The sequence below is a fragment of the Coregonus clupeaformis genome, chromosome 12 (genome assembly GCF_020615455.1).
Source record: "Coregonus clupeaformis isolate EN_2021a chromosome 12, ASM2061545v1, whole genome shotgun sequence".
NCBI classification, from domain to species: Eukaryota; Metazoa; Chordata; class Actinopteri; order Salmoniformes; family Salmonidae; genus Coregonus; species Coregonus clupeaformis.
In genome coordinates, this window is record NC_059203.1 from 5423909 (window position 1) to 5448825 (window position 24917).

The 24917-nt window shown below is 40.6% G+C and overlaps 1 protein-coding gene across 2 annotated transcripts in view; it reads right to left on the minus strand.

Moving 5' to 3' along the window:
- ptpdc1a (protein tyrosine phosphatase domain containing 1a) overlaps positions 1-21379 on the minus strand; it is a 147787-nt gene extending 126408 nt beyond the window's left edge. For both annotated transcript variants that reach the window (XM_041891236.1, XM_041891235.1), the window contains exon 1: positions 21191-21379. The gene's annotated coding sequence lies outside the window, so the exon portion shown is untranslated. The remainder of the gene's footprint in view (positions 1-21190) is intronic.
- Between the last annotated feature and the right edge of the window lie 3538 nt (positions 21380-24917).

The following is a 24917-nucleotide window of genomic DNA, read 5'->3' on the forward strand; positions in this document are numbered from 1 at the left end:
TTCATTTTCATGGCAAAGAGGGACTTTGCAATTAATTGCATTTCATCTGATCACTCTTCATGATATTCTGGAGTATATGCAAATAGCCATCATCAAAACAGAGGCAGCAGACTTTGTGAAAATTAGTATTTGTGTCATTCTCAAAACTTTTGACCACAACTGTCCATACAAAAATTGCTGAAAACTTTTCTTGGTCCTTTCGATTTTCAATGGAGAATGAGTCTCGTTGCGTGCGGGCTTAGCACAATGGCTTTTACTCATACGAAGGACCATCACATACTCATGTAAAGCCCAGCTCATTGGCTATCTAGCTAGCTATGTTTCAAAACGATAGGTGGTCATTGGACCAAGATACAGTCAAACAAGTGAACACCGCCCGTCTCATTGGTGCGTAATGAGGTCAGCCCTTGGTGGGCTAAAATAACGTTTGTGTAGCCTATACGTCATGCAGAAAAAAAGTTTGGTATCTTGAGTATCTGAGGATCGCAGAAAAACAGAACTTGACCAGGTGAAACCAGGTGTATCGTTTATATTACTTAAAAATGCTTTGTGGCAAGTTGAACTAGTCTGAATTCAGGCAATATCATGGTATTTTTTCACTGTAATAGCTACTGTAAATTGGACAATGCAGTTAGATTAACAATAATTGAAGCTTTCTGCCCATATAAGACAAGTATATGTCCGTGAAAATGTGCTTTTGTTTACAACGTCATTGTAGTCACAGTATCCATATTGAGCAACAACTAAAGTTTAATGCATACATGGCTGTCTCTAAAAATGTAATGATATTGAAGTCAACGATTGAACAGAGCAGTAGAGGAGTTTATCTGTCTGGACTTTGGCTGATTTTTATATATTTTTTCTTATCGTTTTGATATCGTTTATCGTGACGGTATCATTTATCGTGACGGTATCGAGTATCTTGATACCAAACCTGGTATCGGTATTCTGGTGTCATGACAACACTAGATCAGCATGCTCTGCTCAACCCTAATGGTCCAAAACTAAACCACAGAAATAACAATGGACACAAAGCTTTTACCATCTCATGCTGGAATATACAAGGTCTGAGGTCATTTGACTTTGACCTAAAGAGTAGGAACCCAGAATTCACCAAAGAAATCGGAAATACAGACATTGTCATCCTACAAGAAACATGGTATAGAGGAGACGGACCCACTGGTTGCCCTCTAGGTTACAAAGAGCTGGTAGTCACATCCACCAAACTACCAGGTGTGAAACAGGGAAGGGAGTCTGCTAATTTGGTATAGATCAGACATAACCCACTATTAAATTAATCAAAACAGGAGCATTTCACATCTGGTTAGAAATGATCTCAACAGAGAAATGTCCTCCTGTGTGCTACCTATATCCCCCCATTAGAATCCCCATACTTTAACGATGACAGCTTCTCCATCCTGGAGGGGGAGATCAACGATTTCCAGGCCCAGGGACATGTACTAGTCTGTGGCGACCTAAATGTCAGAACTGGACAAAAACCTGACACTCTCAGCACACATGGGGACAAACGCCTACCTGGAGGTGACAGTATTCACTCCCCCATATGACCCCCTAGACACAACTACAACAAAAAAATCCAACAAAAACGGGTCTGTATATAGTCAACGGTAGACTTCGAGGGGACTCCTATGGTAGGTACACCTATAGCTCATCTCTTGAGAGTAGTACTGTAGACTACTTTATCACCGACCTCAACCCAGAGTCTCTCAGAGCGTTCACAGTCAGCCCACTGACACCCCTATCAGACCACAGCAAAATCACAATCTACTTCAACAGAGCAATACTCAACCATGAGGCATCAAAGCCGAGTAAACTGCATGCTATTAACAAAATGCTATCGATGGAAGGAGGGTAGTGTAGAAACCTACCAAAAAACTGTTGGCCAACAACAAATCCAATCCCTCCTATCCGCTTCTCAAACCTTTCCTTTTATAAAAAAAGAACAAAAACATATGCAGTGCATTCGGAAAGTATTCAGACCCCTTGACTTTTTCCACATTTTCTTATGTTACAGCCTTACTCTAAAATATATATTTTTTAAATGTCCATCAATCTACACAAAATATCCCATAATGACAAAGAGAACAGTTTTATTTATTTCTTCATTTTTTTACATTTATAAAAAATAAAAACATTTTACATAAGTATTCAGACCCTTTGCTATGAGACTCGAAATTGAGCTCAGTTGCATCCTGTTTCCATTGATCATCCTTGAGATGTTTCTACAACTTGATTGGAGTCCACCTGTGGTACATTTAATTGATTGGACATGATTTGGAAAGGCACAAACCTGTCTATATAAGGTCCCACAGTTGACAGTGCATGTCAGAGCAAAAACCAAGCCATGAGGTCGAAGGAATTGTCCGTAGAGCTCCGAGACAGGATTTTGTCGAGGCACAGATCTGGAAAGGGTACCAAAACATTTCTGCAGCATTAAAAGGTCCCCAAGAACACAGTGGGCTCCATCATTCTTAAATGGAAGAAGTTTGGAATCACTGAGATTCTTCCTAGAGCTGGCCGCCGGGCAAAACAGAGCAATCTGGGGAGAAGGGCCTTGGTCAGGGAGGTGACCAAGAACTCGATGGTCACTCTGACAGAGCTCCAGAGTTCCTCAGTGGAGATGGGAAAGCCTTCCAGAAGGACAACCATCTCCGCAGCACTCCACCAATCGGGCCTTTATGGTAGAGTGGCCAGACGGAAGGCACCGAAAGACTCTCAGACCATGAGAAACAAGACTCTCTGGTCTGATGAAACCAAGATTGAACTCTTTGGCCTGAATGCCAAGCATGACGTCTGGAGGAAACCTGGCACCATCCCTACAGTGAAGCATGGTGGTGGCAGCATCATGCTTTGGGGATGTTTTTCAGCGGTAGGGACTGGAAGACTAGTCAGGATCAAGGGAATGATGAAGTACAGAGAGATCCTTGATGAAAACCTGCTCCAGAGACTGGGGCGAAGGATCACCTTCCAACAGGACAACGACCCTAAGCACACAGCCAAGACAATGCAGGAGTGGCTTCGGGAAAAGTCTCTGAATGTCCTTGAGTGGCCCAGCCAGAGCCCGGACTTGAACCCGATCGAACATCTCTGGAGAGACCTGAAACTAGCTTCGCAGCTACGCTCCCCATCCAACCTGACAGAGCTTGAGAGGATCTACAGAGAAGAATAGGAGAAACTCCCCAAATACAGGTGTGCCAAGCTTGTAGCACCATACCCAAGAGGATTCGAGGCTGTAATCGCTGCCAAAGGTGCTTCAACAAAGTACTGAGTAAAGGGTCTGAATACTTATGTAAATGTCATATTTCCGTTTTCTTCTTAAATTTGCACAAATTTCTAAAAAACAGTTGTTGCTTTGTCATTGTGGGGTAGTGTGTAGATTGGTGTGTAGAATAAGGCTGTAACGTAACAAAATGTGGAAAAAAGTCAAGGGGTCTGAATACTTTCCGAATGTACTGTACATGATCAATTACAAACCTTAGAATCAGCTATTAAAGACTACCAGAACCCACTAGATTCTCCAATTACATTGACAAAATACAAACCTTCCAACCCAAAAAGGCCTGTGGTGTTGATTGTATCCTAAATGAAATTATGAAATATACAGACCACAAATTCCAATTGGCTATCCTTAAACTCAACATCATCCTCAGCTCTGGCATATTCCCCAATATTTGCAACCAAGGTCTTGTCACACCAATCCATAAAAGTGTTGACAAATTTGACCCCAATAATTACCATGGAATATGCGTCAACAGCAATCTCTGAAAAATCCTCTGCAGTATCATCAACAGCAGACTCCAACATTTCCTCAGTGAAAACAATGTCCTGAGCAAATGTCAAATTGGCTTCTTCCCAAAATACCATACAACAGACCACGTATACTCCCTGCACACACTTAAATGACAAACAAATAAAACAAACGTAAAGTCTTCTCATGCTTGATTTAAAAAAAGCTTTTGACTCAATTTGGCATGAGGGTCTGCTATACAAACTAACAGGGATGCAGCTCGAGCCCCACCCTCTCGAGCCCCACCCTCTACAGTGTCCTCCGTAATTATTGGAACACTGAAGCATGTTGTATTCTTTTGGATCTGTACTCCTGCACTTTGGATTTGAAATTATACGGGTCAATGACCAATAAGGTTTTCAAAAGTGAAAAATTGGAAAATAATTCATTTTGAAAAAGTTGTATGTTCCCGTGAGTGTTACCTATGCACTTTCATGGTTTGTCGCAAAATAATTATTGTACAAAATGTGACTTTTTATGCAACTGTTAAATTTCTTTACACTTTTTTACTGGATTACCCCTAATTTTGAATGACTGTCAACTATAACTTCTGCTGGAGAAATGAAAACTATCTTACATTTTTCTCTTATACACTGAGCTTCGCTCTGCATTTGAGACAATAACATAATTGTATTGTTTTATAACATTAAAAACACTGGATGTACCGAATGACTATTCTTTTACAGCGCCATTTTTTAGGCAGAGCTCTCTCTCTCGCTCTTTCCCTCAAAACACACACAAAGAGTAAGTATGGTTTCTTATTCAACAATGCCTTTAATGCTTAATAAATTACCAAAAATGTGACTCAAATGATTATCATGCAGACATATTTCATCATGAACATGGCAATGAACTTCTAAAAAAAGGATACAAATGATGCATTGATGCATTAAAAACAGTATTAAGAATCATTGTAATGCAGAAATAGTAAAGTTATTGAAATACAGTAATGACATTCAAACATTAAAATACAAAACGTATAAGAAACAGTGTTCTTCTACTTTACATCAATTACAAATGGAATAAAAACTAATGAAATTGCTCTGTGCAATATATTGTAAAAACATTCAAATGTATTTGGTATTTTATTAGGATCCCCATTAGCTGTTGCAAAAGCAGCAGCTACTCTTCCTGGGGTCCACACAGAACATGAAACATGACATAATACAGAACATTAATAGACAAGAACAGCTCAGAACATTAATAGACAAGAACAACTCAAGGACAATATATATTTTTTTAAAGGCATATGTAGCCTACATATCAGTACATACACAAACTATCTAGGTCAAATAGGGGAGAGGCGTTGAGCCGTGAGGTTGCTTTATCAGTTTTTTGAAACCAGGTTTGCTGTTTATTTGAGCAATATGAGATGGAACGGAGTTCCATGCAATAATGGCTCTATATCATACTGTACGCTTTCTTGAATTTGTTCTGGATTTGGGGACTGTGAAAAGACCCCTGGTGGCATGTCTAGTGGGGTAAGTGTGTGTGTCAGAGCTGTGTGTAAGTTGACTATGAAAACTATTTGGAATTTTCAACACATTGTTTCTTATAAAAGTGATGCTGTCAGTCTTTCCTCAACTCTTAGCCAAGAGAGACTGGCATGCATATTATTTATATCAGCCCTCTGATTACAATGAAGAGCAAGACGTGCCGCTCTGTTTTTGGCCAGCTGCAGCTTAACTAGGTCTTTCCTTGCAGCACTGGACCACACGACTGGACAATAATCAAGATAAGACAAAACTAGAGCATGCAGAACTTGCTTTTTGGAGTGTGGTGTCAAAAAAGCAGAGCATCTCTTTATTACGGACAGACCTCTCCCCATCTTTACAACCATTTAATCTATATGTTTCGACCACGATAGTTTACAATCTAAGGTAACGCCAAGTAATTTAGTCTCCTCAACTTGTTCAACAGCCACACCATTCATTACCAGATTCAGCTGAGGTCTAGAACTTAGGGAATGATTTGTACCAAATACAATGCTCTTAGTTTTAGAGATGTTCAGGACCAGTTCATTACTGGCCACCCATTCCAAAACAGACTGCAACTCTTTGTTAAGGGTTTCAGTGACTTCATTAGCTGTGGTTGTTGACCCGTATATGGTTGAATCATCAGCATACATGGGCACACATGCTTTGTTTAATGCCAGTGACAGGTCATTGGTAAAAATAGAAAAGAGTAGAGGGCCTAGAGAGCTGCCCTGCGGTACACCACACTTTACATGTTTGACATTAGAGAAGCTTCCATTAAAGAAAACCCTTTGAGTTCTATTAGATAGATCGCTCTGAATCCACGATATGGCAGAGGTTGAAAAGCCATAACACATTTGTTTTTTTAACAACAGGTTATGGTCAATAATATCAAAGGCTGCACTGAAATCTAACAGTTCAGATCCCACAATCTTCTTATTTTCAATTTCTTTCAACCAAGCATCAGTCATTTGTGTCAGTGCAGTACATGTTGAGTGCCCTTCCCTATAAGCATGCTGAAAGTCTGTTGTTCATTTGTTTATAGAGAAATAGCAATGTATTTCGTCAAACACAATTTTTTCCAACAGTTTGCTAAGAGCTGGCGGCAAGCTTTTAGGTCTGCTGTTAGAGCCAGTAAAGGCCTCTTTACCATTCTTTGGCTTCCCTCCAGGCCTGAGGACAAAGACTTTCTTCTAGGCTCAGATTAAAGATATGACAGATAGGAGTGGCTATAGAGTCAGCTACCATCCTCAGTAGCTTTCCATCTAAGTTGTCAATGCAAGGAGGTTTGTCATTATTGATCGATAACAATAATTTGTCCACCTCTCCCACACTAACTTTACAAAATTCTAACTTGCAAAGCTTTTCTTTCATTATTTGTTTTTAAATGCATGAATATGATGGCTCACTGTTCGTTGTTGGTATTTCCTGCCTAAGTTTGCCCACTTTGCCAATGAAGTAATCATTAAAATAATTAGCAACATCAAATGGTTTTGTGATGAATAAGCCATCTGATTCGATAAAAGATGGAGTTGAATTTGTCTTTCTGCCCATAATTTCATTTAAATACTAGTTTTTTTCCATCATTCTTTATATCATTGATCTTGGCTTCATAATACAGTTTCTTCTTCTTTTTGTTGAGTTTAGTCAGATCGGTCTAGACTTTCAGCAAGTGTTGACTTGGTCACAGCTGCAGCTTCATCTTGCTGTACCTCAGTGATGGTGTTCTCCTGATGGTGGTGTTCAATGAAGTTCACTTCCACAGGACTTAAACAGGTGTTGCAGATGCTTGGTCTGCTGCAGAAGCAAGATACTTCAGTGTTTTATTTCCGCTGCCACTGTGGAGGTGACCTGGTGCAATTTCATGGTTCCTTTGACTCCAGCGAGGTTGTTGGGCACGGCTTTGTCGTACTTTGTGGCATCTGCAATCCAAAAGAACTTGATGCTCGATCCACTCTTCTCAAGTAGTTCTCCTTGGGAGTCTGCACATCCTCCCCACGTTGAACGTGTTTGTCCGCACACGCCATCTGGTGTCCCCTTCCCGTGGGCCTTTTCAGAAAAGTTCCAGGTGATTTGTTTGAATCTGTAGATATATGGCACAGTGCTGAGTAGGTACATGTTCTTCTTGTTTCTGTATTGGGTGACTGACCATCGCTCATCATGTGGAGTGTCATGATTTGTGGATTCTTGTTCTTGACATCTCTTAGGACAGGCTCCAGGTGAGCCCATACTGCTCTATCATCATGTCTAAGGGAGTCCGTTTAACTGGTGTTTTGCTAGAAGACCTCTTTCAGGTCCTTAAGGATCCAGGTTGAGACACATTCAACAAAAAGTTGTCTCCCTCTTCCACTGTTTCCTATTTGATGTCTCTGATGTGTCCTTCATCTCAGCAAATGCAACTTCATTGTAGCAACAATTTACACACACTTAAGATGTATATCTAGATTAATAGGATAGTAGTTATTTACTTACACATATTTTCAGTATTAGCTGCTTGATGTGCACGACTATAAAACTGTACAAAACATACATAAAACACCCTTATTCAACAAAAACGTATTTTTACTTAAAAGTAGATAATTATGTATTTGTGACTACAATAAAATTAAATAAATGAATAGATAAGTTAATACAAAGACAAACAGATTGCTATCATTCAGTCCAACTGTTTAGTCATTTGGTGCAACTGGAATTTCTGGTGACTGTGAATTATAATTTTGGTTATACCGAATGACTTTTATCACGCAAACATGGTGTTACAGGGAACTGGTTGTGCACCCATGTGAACACGACTTTAACCTTAAGTATGTATCTTGTGTATCAAAATAAAATACAAGCTTTTCAGATAATTAAACATTTGTATTGGTTTTTAGCAGTTGTACCGAACAATGCGATTTTGGGGTAAAACCTTACAGGGAGGAGAAATTATCAAACATTTACAAGAGACTTGCTAATCTTTCTTATTAACCAAAGGGTATCTCACAGGCATCTTAATGATGTCACATCCTGTCACGAGTATCATCATGTGATTTGATCCAAAATGGTGACTTTACACCAGTCGCATCGAATTAAAATCATGAAGGCACATTGTAGGATTTTAATGAATTTATTTGCAAATTATGGTGGAAAATAAGTATTTGGTCAATAACAAAAGTTTCTCAATACTTTGTTATATACCCTTTGTTGGCAATGACACAGGTCAAACGTTTTCTGTAAGTCTTCACAAGGTTTTCACACACTGTTGCTGGTATTTTGGCCCATTCCTCCATGCAGATCTCCTCTAGAGCAGTGATGTTTTGGGGCTGTCGCTGGGCAACACAGACTTTCAACTCCCTCCAAAGATTTTCTATGGGGTTGAGATCTGGAGACTGGCTAGGCCACTCCAGGACCTTGAAATGCTTCTTACGAAGCCACTGCTTCGTTGCCCGGGCGGTGTGTCTGTCATGCTGAAAGACCCAGCCACGTTTCATCTTCAATGCCCTTGCTGATGGAAGGAGGTTTTCACTCAAAATCTCACGATACATGGCCCCATTCATTCTTTCCTTTACACGGATCAGTCGTCCTGGTCCCTTTGCAGAAAAACAGCCCCAAATCATGATGTTTCCACCCCCATGCTTCACAGTAGGTATGGTGTTCTTTGGATGCAACTCAGCATTCTTTGTCCTCCAAACACAACGAGTTGAGTTTTTACCAAAAAGTTCTATTTTTGGTTTCATCTGACCATATAACATTCTCCCAATCCTCTTCTGGATCATCCAAATGCACTCTAGCAAACTTCAGACGGGCCTGGACATGTACTGGCTTAAGCAGGGAGACACGTCTGGCACTGCAGGATTTGAGTCCCTGGCGGCGTAGTGTGTTACTGATGGTAGGCTTTGTTACTTTGGTCCCAGCTCTCTGCAGGCCATTCACTAGGTCCCCCTGTGTGGTTCTGGGATTTTTGCTCACCGTTCTTGTGATCATTTTGACCCCACGGGGTGAGATCTTGCATGGAGCCCCAGATCGAGGGAGATTATCAGTGGTCTTGTATGTCTTCCATTTCCTAATAATTGCTCCCACAGTTGATTTCTTCAAACCAAGCTGCTTACCTATTGCAGATTCAGTCTTCCCAGCCTGGTGCAGGTCTACAATGTTGTTTCTGGTGTCCTTTGACAGCTCTTTGGTCTTGGCCATAGTGGAGTTTGGAGTGTGACTGTTTGAGGTTGTGGACAGGTGTCTTTTATACTGATAACAAGTTCAAACAGGTGCCATTAATACAGGTAACGAGTGGAGGACAGAGGAGCCTCTTAAAGAAGAAGTTACAGGTCTGTGAGAGCCAGAAATCTTGCTTGTTTGTAGGTGACCAAATACTTATTTTCCACCATAATTTGCAAATAAATTCATTAAAAATCCTACAATGTGATTTTCTGGAGAAAAATTTTCTCAATTTGTCTGTCATAGTTGAGGTGTACCTATAAACTATTTGGAATTTTCAACACATTGTTTCTTATAAAAGTGATGCTGTCAGTCTTTCCTCAACTCTTAGCCAAGAGAGACTGGCATGCATATTATTTATATCAGCCCTCTGATTACAATGAAGAGCAAGACGTGCCGCTCTGTTTTTGGCCAGCTGCAGCTTAACTAGGTCTTTCCTTGCAGCACTGGACCACACGACTGGACAATAATCAAGATAAGACAAAACTAGAGCATGCAGAACTTGCTTTTTGGAGTGTGGTGTCAAAAAAGCAGAGCATCTCTTTATTACGGACAGACCTCTCCCCATCTTTACAACCATTTAATCTATATGTTTCGACCACGATAGTTTACAATCTAAGGTAACGCCAAGTAATTTAGTCTCCTCAACTTGTTCAACAGCCACACCATTCATTACCAGATTCAGCTGAGGTCTAGAACTTAGGGAATGATTTGTACCAAATACAATGCTCTTAGTTTTAGAGATGTTCAGGACCAGTTCATTACTGGCCACCCATTCCAAAACAGACTGCAACTCTTTGTTAAGGGTTTCAGTGACTTCATTAGCTGTGGTTGTTGACCCGTATATGGTTGAATCATCAGCATACATGGGCACACATGCTTTGTTTAATGCCAGTGACAGGTCATTGGTAAAAATAGAAAAGAGTAGAGGGCCTAGAGAGCTGCCCTGCGGTACACCACACTTTACATGTTTGACATTAGAGAAGCTTCCATTAAAGAAAACCCTTTGAGTTCTATTAGATAGATCGCTCTGAATCCACGATATGGCAGAGGTTGAAAAGCCATAACACATTTGTTTTTTTAACAACAGGTTATGGTCAATAATATCAAAGGCTGCACTGAAATCTAACAGTTCAGATCCCACAATCTTCTTATTTTCAATTTCTTTCAACCAAGCATCAGTCATTTGTGTCAGTGCAGTACATGTTGAGTGCCCTTCCCTATAAGCATGCTGAAAGTCTGTTGTTCATTTGTTTATAGAGAAATAGCAATGTATTTCGTCAAACACAATTTTTTCCAACAGTTTGCTAAGAGCTGGCGGCAAGCTTTTAGGTCTGCTGTTAGAGCCAGTAAAGGCCTCTTTACCATTCTTTGGCTTCCCTCCAGGCCTGAGGACAAAGACTTTCTTCTAGGCTCAGATTAAAGATATGACAGATAGGAGTGGCTATAGAGTCAGCTACCATCCTCAGTAGCTTTCCATCTAAGTTGTCAATGCAAGGAGGTTTGTCATTATTGATCGATAACAATAATTTGTCCACCTCTCCCACACTAACTTTACAAAATTCTAACTTGCAAAGCTTTTCTTTCATTATTTGTTTTTAAATGCATGAATATGATGGCTCACTGTTCGTTGTTGGTATTTCCTGCCTAAGTTTGCCCACTTTGCCAATGAAGTAATCATTAAAATAATTAGCAACATCAAATGGTTTTGTGATGAATAAGCCATCTGATTCGATAAAAGATGGAGTTGAATTTGTCTTTCTGCCCATAATTTCATTTAAATACTAGTTTTTTTCCATCATTCTTTATATCATTGATCTTGGCTTCATAATACAGTTTCTTCTTCTTTTTGTTGAGTTTAGTCAGATCGGTCTAGACTTTCAGCAAGTGTTGACTTGGTCACAGCTGCAGCTTCATCTTGCTGTACCTCAGTGATGGTGTTCTCCTGATGGTGGTGTTCAATGAAGTTCACTTCCACAGGACTTAAACAGGTGTTGCAGATGCTTGGTCTGCTGCAGAAGCAAGATACTTCAGTGTTTTATTTCCGCTGCCACTGTGGAGGTGACCTGGTGCAATTTCATGGTTCCTTTGACTCCAGCGAGGTTGTTGGGCACGGCTTTGTCGTACTTTGTGGCATCTGCAATCCAAAAGAACTTGATGCTCGATCCACTCTTCTCAAGTAGTTCTCCTTGGGAGTCTGCACATCCTCCCCACGTTGAACGTGTTTGTCCGCACACGCCATCTGGTGTCCCCTTCCCGTGGGCCTTTTCAGAAAAGTTCCAGGTGATTTGTTTGAATCTGTAGATATATGGCACAGTGCTGAGTAGGTACATGTTCTTCTTGTTTCTGTATTGGGTGACTGACCATCGCTCATCATGTGGAGTGTCATGATTTGTGGATTCTTGTTCTTGACATCTCTTAGGACAGGCTCCAGGTGAGCCCATACTGCTCTATCATCATGTCTAAGGGAGTCCGTTTAACTGGTGTTTTGCTAGAAGACCTCTTTCAGGTCCTTAAGGATCCAGGTTGAGACACATTCAACAAAAAGTTGTCTCCCTCTTCCACTGTTTCCTATTTGATGTCTCTGATGTGTCCTTCATCTCAGCAAATGCAACTTCATTGTAGCAACAATTTACACACACTTAAGATGTATATCTAGATTAATAGGATAGTAGTTATTTACTTACACATATTTTCAGTATTAGCTGCTTGATGTGCACGACTATAAAACTGTACAAAACATACATAAAACACCCTTATTCAACAAAAACGTATTTTTACTTAAAAGTAGATAATTATGTATTTGTGACTACAATAAAATTAAATAAATGAATAGATAAGTTAATACAAAGACAAACAGATTGCTATCATTCAGTCCAACTGTTTAGTCATTTGGTGCAACTGGAATTTCTGGTGACTGTGAATTATAATTTTGGTTATACCGAATGACTTTTATCACGCAAACATGGTGTTACAGGGAACTGGTTGTGCACCCATGTGAACACGACTTTAACCTTAAGTATGTATCTTGTGTATCAAAATAAAATACAAGCTTTTCAGATAATTAAACATTTGTATTGGTTTTTAGCAGTTGTACCGAACAATGCGATTTTTGGGGTAAAACCTTACAGGGAGGAGAAATTATCAAACATTTACAAGAGACTTGCTAATCTTTCTTATTAACCAAAGGGTATCTCACAGGCATCTTAATGATGTCACATCCTGTCACGAGTATCATCATGTGATTTGATCCAAAATGGTGACTTTACACCAGTCGCACCGAATTAAAATCATGAAGGCACATTGTAGGATTTTTAATGAATTTATTTGCAAATTATGGTGGAAAATAAGTATTTGGTCAATAACAAAAGTTTCTCAATACTTTGTTATATACCCTTTGTTGGCAATGACACAGGTCAAACGTTTTCTGTAAGTCTTCACAAGGTTTTCACACACTGTTGCTGGTATTTTGGCCCATTCCTCCATGCAGATCTCCTCTAGAGCAGTGATGTTTTGGGGCTGTCGCTGGGCAACACAGACTTTCAACTCCCCTCCAAAGATTTTCTATGGGGTTGAGATCTGGAGACTGGCTAGAGCCACTCCAGGACCTTGAAATGCTTCTTACGAAGCCACTGCTTCGTTGCCCGGGCGGTGTGTCTGTCATGCTGAAAGACCCAGCCACGTTTCATCTTCAATGCCCTTGCTGATGGAAGGAGGTTTTCACTCAAAATCTCACGATACATGGCCCCATTCATTCTTTCCTTTACACGGATCAGTCGTCCTGGTCCCTTTGCAGAAAAAACAGCCCCAAATCATGATGTTTCCACCCCCATGCTTCACAGTAGGTATGGTGTTCTTTGGATGCAACTCAGCATTCTTTGTCCTCCAAACACAACGAGTTGAGTTTTTACCAAAAAGTTCTATTTTTGGTTTCATCTGACCATATAACATTCTCCCAATCCTCTTCTGGATCATCCAAATGCACTCTAGCAAACTTCAGACGGGCCTGGACATGTACTGGCTTAAGCAGGGAGACACGTCTGGCACTGCAGGATTTGAGTCCCTGGCGGCGTAGTGTGTTACTGATGGTAGGCTTTGTTACTTTGGTCCCAGCTCTCTGCAGGCCATTCACTAGGTCCCCCTGTGTGGTTCTGGGATTTTTGCTCACCGTTCTTGTGATCATTTTGACCCCACGGGGTGAGATCTTGCATGGAGCCCCAGATCGAGGGAGATTATCAGTGGTCTTGTATGTCTTCCATTTCCTAATAATTGCTCCCACAGTTGATTTCTTCAAACCAAGCTGCTTACCTATTGCAGATTCAGTCTTCCCAGCCTGGTGCAGGTCTACAATGTTGTTTCTGGTGTCCTTTGACAGCTCTTTGGTCTTGGCCATAGTGGAGTTTGGAGTGTGACTGTTTGAGGTTGTGGACAGGTGTCTTTTATACTGATAACAAGTTCAAACAGGTGCCATTAATACAGGTAACGAGTGGAGGACAGAGGAGCCTCTTAAAGAAGAAGTTACAGGTCTGTGAGAGCCAGAAATCTTGCTTGTTTGTAGGTGACCAAATACTTATTTTCCACCATAATTTGCAAATAAATTCATTAAAAATCCTACAATGTGATTTTCTGGAGAAAAATTTTCTCAATTTGTCTGTCATAGTTGAGGTGTACCTATGATGAAAATTACAGGCCTCTCTCATCTTTTTAAGTGGGAGAACTTGCACAATTGGTGGCTGACTAAATACGTTTTTTCCCCACTGTACATAGACACTCTGGCTTTGCTCAAAGCCAGTGGCATGTCTTTAGTAAAGATTGAAAAAAGTAAGGGGCCTAGACAGCTGCCCTGGGGAATTCCTGATTCTACCTGTATTATGTTTGAGAGGCTTCCATTAAAGAACACCCTCTGTGTTCTGTTAGACAGGTAACTGTTTATCCACAATATAGCAGGGGGTGTAAAGCCATAACACATGTTTTTGCAGCACAGACTATGATCGATAATGTCAAAAGCCGCACTGAAGTCTAACAAAACAGCCCCCACAATCTTTTTATCATCAATTTCTCTCAGACAATCAGTCATTTGTGTAAGTGCTGTGCTTGTTGAATGTCCTTCCCTATAAGAGTGCTGAAAGTTTGTTGTCAATTTGTTTACTGTAAAATAGCATTATATCTGGTCAAACACAATTTTTCCAAAAGTTTACTAATGGTTGGTAACAGGCTGATTGGTCGGCTATTTGAGCCAGTAAAGGGGGCTTTACTATTCTTAGGTAGCGGAAAGACTTTTGCTTCCCTCCAGGCCTGAGGGCACACACTTTCTAGTAGGCTTAAATTGAAGATATGGCAAATAGGAGTGGCAATATCATCCACTATTATCCTCAGTAATATTCCATCCAAGTTGTCAGACCCTGGTGGCTTGTCATTGTTGATAGACAACAATCATTTTTTTACCTCTTCCACACTCACTTTACGGAATTCAAAATTACAACGCTTGTCTTTCATCATTTGGTCAGATACACTTGGATGTGTAGTGTCAGCGTTTGTTGCTGGCATGTCATGCATAAGTTTGCTAATCTTGCCAATGAAAAAAATAATTAAAGTAGTTGGCAATATCAGTTGGTTTTGTGATGAATGAGCCATCTGATTCAATGAATGATGGAGCTGAGTTTGCTTTTTTTCCCAAAATGTCATTTAAGCTGCTCCAAAGCTTTTTACTATCATTCTTTATGTCATTTATCTTTGTTTCATAGTGTAGTTTCTTCTTCTTTTTATTCAGTTTAGTCACATGATTTCTCAATTTGCAATACGTTTGCCAATCGGTTGTGCAGCCAGACCTATTTGCCATTCCTTTTGCCTCATCCCTCTCAACCATACAATTTCTCAATTCCTCATCAATCCATGGGGATTTAACAGTTTTTACAGTCATTTTCTTAATGGGTGCATGCTTATTAGTAACCGGAATAAGCAATTTCATAAATGTGTCAAGTGCAGTGTCTGTTTGCTCCTCATTACACACCACAGACCAACAAATATCCTTTACATCAACAACATAGGAATCACTACAGAACTTATTGTATGACCTCTTATACACTATATTAGGCCCAGCCTTTGGAACTTTGGTTTTCCTAGATATAGCTACAATATTGAGATCACTACATCCAATGGATTTGGATACTGCTTTCAAACCAATTTCTGCAGCATTAGTAAAGATGTGATCAATACATGTTGATGATTTCATTCCTGTGCTGTTTGTAACTAACCTGGTAGGTTGACTGATAACCTGAACCAGGTTGCAGCCACTGGTTACAGTTTGAAGCTTTCTCTTGAGTGGGCAGCCTGATGAAAGCCAGTCAATATTTAAATCACCCAGAAAATATACCTCTCTGTTGATTGCACATCCATTATCAAGCATTTCACACATGTTATCCAGATACTTACTGTTAGCACTTGGTGGTCTATAGCAGCTTCCCATCAGAATGGGCTTTAGGTGAGGCAGATGAACCTGTAGTCAGATTACTTCAACAGTATTTAACATGAGATCCTCTCTAATCTTTACAGGAATGTGGTTCTGAATATAAACAGCAACACCTCCACCATTGGCATTACTATATTTTCTCAAATGTTAAAACCTTGTATTGCTACCACTGTATCATCAAAAGGTATTATCTTAGTGAGTTTCAGAGATAGTCAGAATATGAATGTCATCTGTTACTAGCAAAGTATTGATTTCATGAACCTTGTTTCTTAAGCTACAAATGTTAACGTGGGCTATTTCGAGCACTTTTCCTCTGGGATGCTTACTTGTTTTGATTGCTTTACTGGGAAGCTTAGCAGAAGTAGTTATGCTCATATTATTTACGTTAGTGCAGGGTGAGCTGCACACAGTGGACTGCCTCCTCAGGCACACCGCCTCAGTGCTAACAGTATAAATCAAGTTCATAGACACATTATTACTGCATACAATAGCTGTAGGATCAGCAGAGGCATTCAGGGCAGTTAGAGGGACATAAATTAGGCTACTTATATTGTGTCTACCGACGCCCCTGGTGTAAAGTACATTTGCTGAAGCATTATGATAACTCTGCGTCACAATGGTAGGGAATAGCTGAGCTGGGCTTGTGTCATTGATAAGTCATTGTCTCAACGCAGCCTTATAATGCTGTGAAAGGATCCAGGAACCCAAATGATTTGGGTGGATCCCATCCTCCTTATAAAACGTGTTTTGTTTGAAAAGATATCGAAATTGTCAACAAAAGTTACACCCATTGAGCTGCAATAATCACGTTGCCAGTTGTGAAGAGAAAGAATCCTGCTAAAGCGTTCAATGCCACGATTCAGAGAGGACACAGGGCCAGATATGATGGGTATTTTGTTCGTGTCTAGCAGAGTCAATCAGCTCTTTAAAATCCAGTTTCAACTGTTCAGAGCTGCCCTTCATTATGTCATTAAAACCCACATGGACTACGATAGAATCGACTTACATGTCCTGGCGTAGTACATTCGGGAGCAGCTTAGTAATGTCATTTACTCGAGCTCCGGCACAGGACATTGTTTTTGCACCAGGAACGGTCACGTTTCTTACCACGGAGCTTCCCAAAATCACGGCTGGCGAGAAGGACGAGGAAATCCGCCCACTCCCACGCTTCACGGGATTCGTAGAACCCTTCAAGGACGGGCGAAAGGCAGGATAACTTGAGCCCGTGATGTTGGCTCTGACAGGACTTAATTTGTTGTTGATTATTTAATTATTATTTGGTTGTTTATGCTGAGCCCCATATGATTTTTCCTATCAATACACCATTGCACTTAACACGTTTCCTAATCTTTATTTTTGACAAGGTTGTGTGGTTTACGCAGGTTTGTTACAGAAAATGGCACCCCAGATGGGTCGATCTGGCTGCAAGACTTTGACTTCAATGTGTTGTACAGGAAGGGAAGGCTCAACACTGTACCTGATGCCTTGTCCCGCTCTCTCTCACCACCTTACCTGATAGCTGCTGCCTGTATAAGGAGTGAGACTATTCAGCCCTGCAACCTTCCAGATGACCGGTCAGAGATTGCAGATGTTCAAGCCTCTGACAAGGAGATGCAAGTTCACATAGAAGAGGTCAAGAAGGGAAACGCAAGACCAGGCCGAATCACCTACATCCTGGAGAATGACCTCCTGTTCAGACAGATACCAGGACAGAGTGTTGGCCATAAGTTACAGCTGTTTGCGCCCCAAAAGCGCCGTAGGGGGGGGGGCACATGGGACGGCTGAAGACACTGTTGCCGCTGGATGTAGCTTACTGGCCAAAGTCAGAAACGAGGTATGGGCATACAGCAGAAACATTCAATCCCCTTCAGGATCAAGATCTCTGTTGCCTAAACAGTTGTGTGAGTCATTACCTGAAGTGTGTTTACCCCGGTATGGTACAGAAATGGTGTGACGATATGAACATCTGGATACTGCCCAACCCTAACACACGCAACATTACACTGACATAGTACTAATAGGCCTCATCACTTGCAGTGCTGACCATTGTTGGTCAAAACACGGTACCCGTTCCTCTGACTTTGTCCCAAATGGCATCCTTATTTAGTGCACTACTTTAAAATAGGGAACAGGATGCTATTTGGGACGCAGCCTAGTTAGACCCAGACTACATCAAGAACTAGTTAGACCCAGACTACATCAAGAACTAGTTAGACCCAGACTACATCAAGAACTAGTTAGACCCAGAATACATCAATAACTAGTTAGACCCAGAATACACCAAGAACTAGTTAGACCCAGAATACATCAATAACTAGTTAGACCCAGACTACATCAAGAACTAGTTAGACCCAGAATACACCAAGAACTAGTTAGACCCAGAATACATCAAGAACTAGTTAGACCCAGACTACATCAAGAACTAGTTAGACCCAGACTACATCAAGAACTAGTTAGACCCAGACTACATCAAGAACTAGTTAGACCCAGACTACATCAAGAACTAGTTAGACCCAGACTACATCAAGAACTAGTTAGACCCAGACTACATCAAGAACTAGTTAGACCCAGACTACATCAAGAACTAGTTAGACCCAGAATACATCAAGAACTAGTTAGACCCAGACTACATCAAGAACTAGTTAGACCCAGACTACATCAAGACAACCTTCACCTGATGGACCAACTCAGGGTCGTATTCACCTGACGGACCAACTCAGGGTCGTATTCACCTGACGAACCAACTCAGGGTCGTATTCACCTGACGGACCAACTCAGGGTCGTATTCACCTGGCGGACCAACTCAGGGTCGTATTCACCTGGCAGACCAACTCAGGGTCGTATTCACCTGACGGACCAACTCAGGGTCGTATTCACCTGGCGGACCAACTCAGAGTCGCATTCACCTGGCGGACCAACTCAGGGTCGCATTCACCTGGCGGACCAACTCAGGGTCGTATTCACCTGATGGATCAATAGAAACTCTTGTTTTAGTCCAAACATCAAACTGGTACAGGCCAAAGGGTTGATTAGGTTCCGTTAGTATTGTTTCAACATTCATCTGATAGCATCTGGTTAATTCATGTTGGAAACTTAGACCAGTGTGTGGGTGTAGACTAGCGTTTTCTGCCCTAATTTACATTCATTGTAATGTACACTGACTGACTGACTGACCCAGCAGAGACATAGTGAGACAGCAGCTCAAATCAGCCAACTAGGCCACTTTGACAGATCCATAGGATGCATACCAAATGGAACCCCGTGTAGTGCACTACTTTTGACCAGAGCCATGAGTCTTGGTCAATAGTAGTGCACTATATCAGGAATAGGGTGCCATTTGAGACAACAATTCACTCAGCTGCTGACGTCAGGCTGGATGTCATGTTGGAATCTGACGCTGGTACAATCACCACCCTGTTCTCTACAGGCCTATACACAGTCTCCTCCCTCCCACTCGGCACAGAGAGAGAAAAACACTGTCCTTCAGTTCACATATTACATAATGTTAAGACTGAGAGGTGAGGTACAATTACACTGGATGTGGCATCCCACAACGAGACAGAGAGAGACAGAGACAGAGACAGACAGAGACACAGACAGAGAGAGAGAGAGAGAGAGACAGACAGACAGACAGACAGAGACAGAGAGAGAGAGAGAGACAGAGACACAGAGAGAGAGAGAGAGAGAGAGAGAGACAGAGACACAGAGAGAGAGACAGAGAGAGAGACAGAGACAGAGACACAGAGAGAGAGAGAGAGAGAGAGAGAGAGAGAGAGAGACAGAGACACAGAGAGAGAGAGAGACAGAGACACAGAGAGAGAGAGAGACAGAGACACGCAGAGAGAGAGAGAGAGAGAGAGAGAGAGAGAGAGAGAGAGCGCTAGATTATTATTATATTATTATTTATATTAGAGCGCTAGAGAGACGGAGAGAATCCAGCCAGTGAGAGGCCCATGGGCTCAGAGCGTAGTATGTTGTGAAGTGAGTGGTACTAGTCATCACCCACTGGGCTCGTTAATAAATAAGCATGCCCTGTTTGAGCTCGGTCTCTCCCACTAACACCGTTCTTCTCTCATACGTCTGTTGGGTCTCTAAACGATTGGTGAGATTCAATACCAGGGCTCTACAGTGCCACCATTTTACTCGCTTATGCGCCTAAATATTTTGCTGTAAGACCGGGAATTTTAATTTAGGAGCACCAGTGTGCCTAGAAAAACATCACCCAGATGGTAATTCAATGATTACTTGACTGTACGGCAGCCCCCTGAGTGGAGAACACACTGAGCGCAGATTCATGACCGTCATGCTTGCACCATTACTAAAAAAGAAAATGGCTTGTTACATGATTTTTCATTGTACTCCTACATTTCTTTGTGCTCCTACATTTTTCAACTTAGGCGCACACGTGCTCCTTGTAAAAAAAAAAATGTCAGCGTAGAACCCTGAATGCAATCATTGTACCAGCTAAGTAGGTCTGGTATGACTGTCAAACCTGGGCTTGTAAAATAAAATAGCCCACTGGTGGATCCCTTGACTGCATTGAGCATCAACAGCCTTTGAGCTAATAGCCCCTAGCAACCAGGTGAAGTGAGTGGCAGTGACAACGCCAGTCTATATGGCAATACATTAAATCCATGGTATAGTTTCAATGCAATGCTTTGAAGTAGGTAGAATCTGCTCATAATTGTCTAGCTAGCTATTATGCAGATGAAATAGTCACAGGCAGCCTACTGGTCTGGTTCATAGGATTTAAAGCAATGAGAAGATCAACCAGATCAACTGACATTCAAAAGACAGAAAACAGCTAGCCATTTACTTACATACTCTGTTCATACAGTGTTTGGCATGATTGCCTTTGTTCTGGGGAGGATAGGCTTCATGCTAGTAACTAGCTAGCTGGACAAGACAGGCTTCATGCTAGTAGCTAGCTAGCTGGACAAGACAGGCTTCATGCTAGTAGCTAGCTAGCTGGACAAGACAGGCTTCATGCTAGTAGCTAGCTAGCTGGACAAGACAGGCTTCATGCTAGTAGCTAGCTAGCTGGACAAGACAGGCTTCATGCTAGTAGCTAGCTAGCTGGACAAGACAAAGCAAACGAGTAACCAACTGGGATCTGCTAGCTAGCTAATATTAGTTTGATTGATCATAGCTAACGTTAGCTAGCTAGCTACATCCTCAATCGCTAACAGCTAATGTTTTAGCATTTAACTAGCTAGCTAGCGGCTAACAAGGAACTGCAAATACCTTAGTCTTCTCTTTTGATTGTGCTGCCTTCGATGACTTTTGACTGAAGCGACTCAGCTAAACGCAGAATCATCGTTCACGTTGCAACACCATGTCTTCTTAATCACTGTTAATAACCTGTATCTATTTATTTATTTCCATTATGAATTAATTTATCCTGCAGGCTAGCTAACTAGATAGCAACATGACATGTTGTCAAATGAAAAGTGCTGTGCTCATTGGCTGTTCCAGTATCATGTGACCACGCCCCGCTCCAGTAGTAGGATGCGTTCCAGGATGACTGGATTTCGGCGCTGCGGTCGCACTGATTTCAAACTAGACGGCTCGAATTTACTCTTCCTGACAATGTTTTTGCAATTGACTCGTTCACTTGAAAACATGGAGAGTGGTACTCGTAATGTGTTGTATTGGATTTCCCCCAAACATAACACCTGGCCCATTGAACTTCTCCCTGGAATAATCCAAAATGCACCTCAAACAGGAATATAATTTAAAAAATAATAAACAAGTAGAATAGAACAGAACTTTACAACAAACTAGTAAATAGTAGGGTATCTCGTCAATTAAACTAACAATAATAATTGCCTTTACAATAAATACTTTTCAATCATTTCAATATCAGTGGACAATACATTTTACATTCGATAATATCAGGACATAATACAACACACAAATAAAATCATTTGGAAAATAAAACCAACACCAAAACGGAACAGGCAAACAGCGACGTGTTGTAATCTAGCAGACCTAATTCATATCAAATCAAATCAAATGTATTTGCCGCATGCACCGGATACAACAGGTGTAGACTTGCAATGCATTGAAATGTTTACTTACTAGTCCTTTCCCAACAATGCAGAGTTAAAAAGTAAGGACATAGTAATACAATAACATAACAATAACGAGGCCCTTGTTGAGATGTTCATACCCCTTGACTTCAATACCCCTTGATTTTGTTGTTACCGTCTGAATTCAAAATGGATTCAATAAATAAAAAAATCTCACCTATCTACTATTCATAATACCCCATAATGACTACGTGAAACAGTGTTTTTTAGAAATGTTTACAAGTTGAAATTGAAATATAGAAATATCTAATCTACATAAGTATACACACCCCTGAATCAATACTTTGTAGAATCACCTTGGGTAGTGATTACAGCTGTGAGTCTTTCTGGGTAAGTCTCTAAGAGCTTTCAACACCTGGATTGTGCAACATTTGCCCATTATTATTTTCAAAATTCTTCAAGCTCAAGTTGGTTGTTGATCATTGCTAGAGAACCATTTTCAGGTCTTGCCATAGATTTTCAAGTAGATTTAAGTCAAAACTGTAACTCGGCCACTCGGGAACATTCACTGTCTTCTTGGTAAGCAACTCCAGTGTAGATTTGGTCTTGTGTTTTAGGTTATTGTCCTGCTGAAAGGTGAATTAATCTCCCAGTGTCTGGTGTAAAGCAGACTGAACCACGTTTTCCTCTAGGATTTTGCCTGTGCTTAGCTCCATCCCATTTATTTTTTATCCTGGAAAACTCCCCAGTCATTAACGATTACAAGCATACACATAACATGATGCAGCCACCACTATGCTTGAAAATATGGTGAGTGGTACTCAGTAATCTGTTGTATTGGATTTCCCCCAAACATAACACTTTCTATTCAGGACAAAAAGTGAATTGCTTTGCCACATTTTTTTTACTTGTTGCAAACAGGATGCATGTTTTGGAATACTTTTATTCTGTACAGGCTTCCTTCTTTTCACTCTGTCAATTAAGTTAGGATTGTGGAGTAACTACAATGTAGTTGATCCATCCTCAGTTTTCTCCTATAAGAGCCATTCAACTCTGTAACTGTTTTAAAGTCACCATTAGCCTCCTTCCCAACTGAGTTAGGAAAGACGCCTGTATCTTTGTAGTGACTGGGTGTATTGACAAAGGACAACGACCTTAAGCCAAGACAACGCAGGAGTGGCTTCAGGACAAGTCTCTGAATGTCCTTGAGTGGCCCAGCCAGAGCCAAGACTTGAACCTGATCTAACATCTCTGGAGAGACCTGAAACTAGCTTCGCAGCTACGCTCCCCATCCAACCTGACAGAGCTTGAGAGGATCTGCAGAGAAGAATGGGAGAAACTCCCCAAATACAGGTGTGCCAAGCTTGTAGCGTCATACCCAAGAAGACTTGAGGCTGTAATCGCTGCCAAAGGTGTTTCAACAAAGTACTGAGTAAAGAGTATGAATACTTATGTAAATGTGATATTTCAGTTTATAAAAATAAAAAAATGGTGCAAAATTTTCTAAAAACCTGTATGTGCTTTGTCAATATGGGGTATTGTGTGTAGATTGATGAGGGAAAAAACAATTGTAAAGTAACAAAATGTGGAAAATGTCAAGGGGTCTGAATACCTTCCGAATGCACTGTACATTACAACCACTGACAAAGCACATGCCTGCAACTGCAATCGTTACATCGTAGCTCAGCAGAAAATAGTGGTTTCATCACAGCAGCACATTCATAGATCGGTGTATAGCCATTAATCTAAAATAATTCATAGAATAAAAAAAAAAAATAATAATCTGTTTCTCATCTCACAACATTAATATGAGATGAAAGGCGAGTTCCTAACGAGTTCAGGAAGCCAGGCTAGAGCTCTGTGTGATGTTCACAACGATGGAGGCAGACGTTTAGATCACATTTTCAAATACGTATTTTACAGTTACAAGGACAGGGAAGTCTTAAATTTAGTCGTTTTATAATTTGATTGTGCCATATGTAGAAAGCATATCAGTCATTTCAAGCCTTATTCATACAGTTTTGTTGAATATGAAATACATCATATAAAATATTTTATATTTGTATCATATTTGTACCGCGTACTTGAGCTTGTGTCCTCAAAAATGACTACACCTCAGCAATGTATAACTATTTTTACCAGAAAAGTGAGATTTTAACCTTTCTGGGAGTATGCAGCATTACTAGTTATTGTTTAATTGTTTTGTTTATTGCCCTGTTATGATAAATAATAACTTTTGGGGATGACTTACATGACATTTTCGATTACTTTTAGTGGATGCTACAATAATTAAAGATAATCCTGAATGAATCTTGAATAATGAATAATGACGAGTGAGAAAGTTACAGATGCACAAATATCATACCCCCAAGACATGCTAACCCTCCCTGTATTTGAATTGGTGGTATGATATTTATGCCTCAGTAACTTTCTCACTCATAATTATTCACGATTCATTCAGGATTATCCGTAATCATGGTAGCATCCACATTAATGTAGAAGTGTTTAGAAACATATTAGATTCTTATTTACAGTAAAAGTGACTCCAAAATGACACAATACATTATTTATCATGAATTTCTATTGGGCACAAAATAATCTGAAACACAACCAAAACAAACTGCAAATGCATCAAATAAATGTGTAGAACTTGATGTAATCATTGCGTGCTAGGAATATGGCACCAAATACTAAAGGTTTGAATAAGTTAATACATATATAAGTGAACGTGTCCCAATACTAAAAGTGCTGTAATTTCTAAACGGTTCACCCGATATGGATAATTACCCTCGAATTAAAGCTGACAGTCTGCACTTTAACCTCATACTCCTTGTATCATTTAAAATCCAAAGTGATGGAGTACAGAGCCTAAACAACAACAAATGGGTCACTGCCCCAATACTTTTGGAGCTCACTGTATATACAGTATATATATGTAT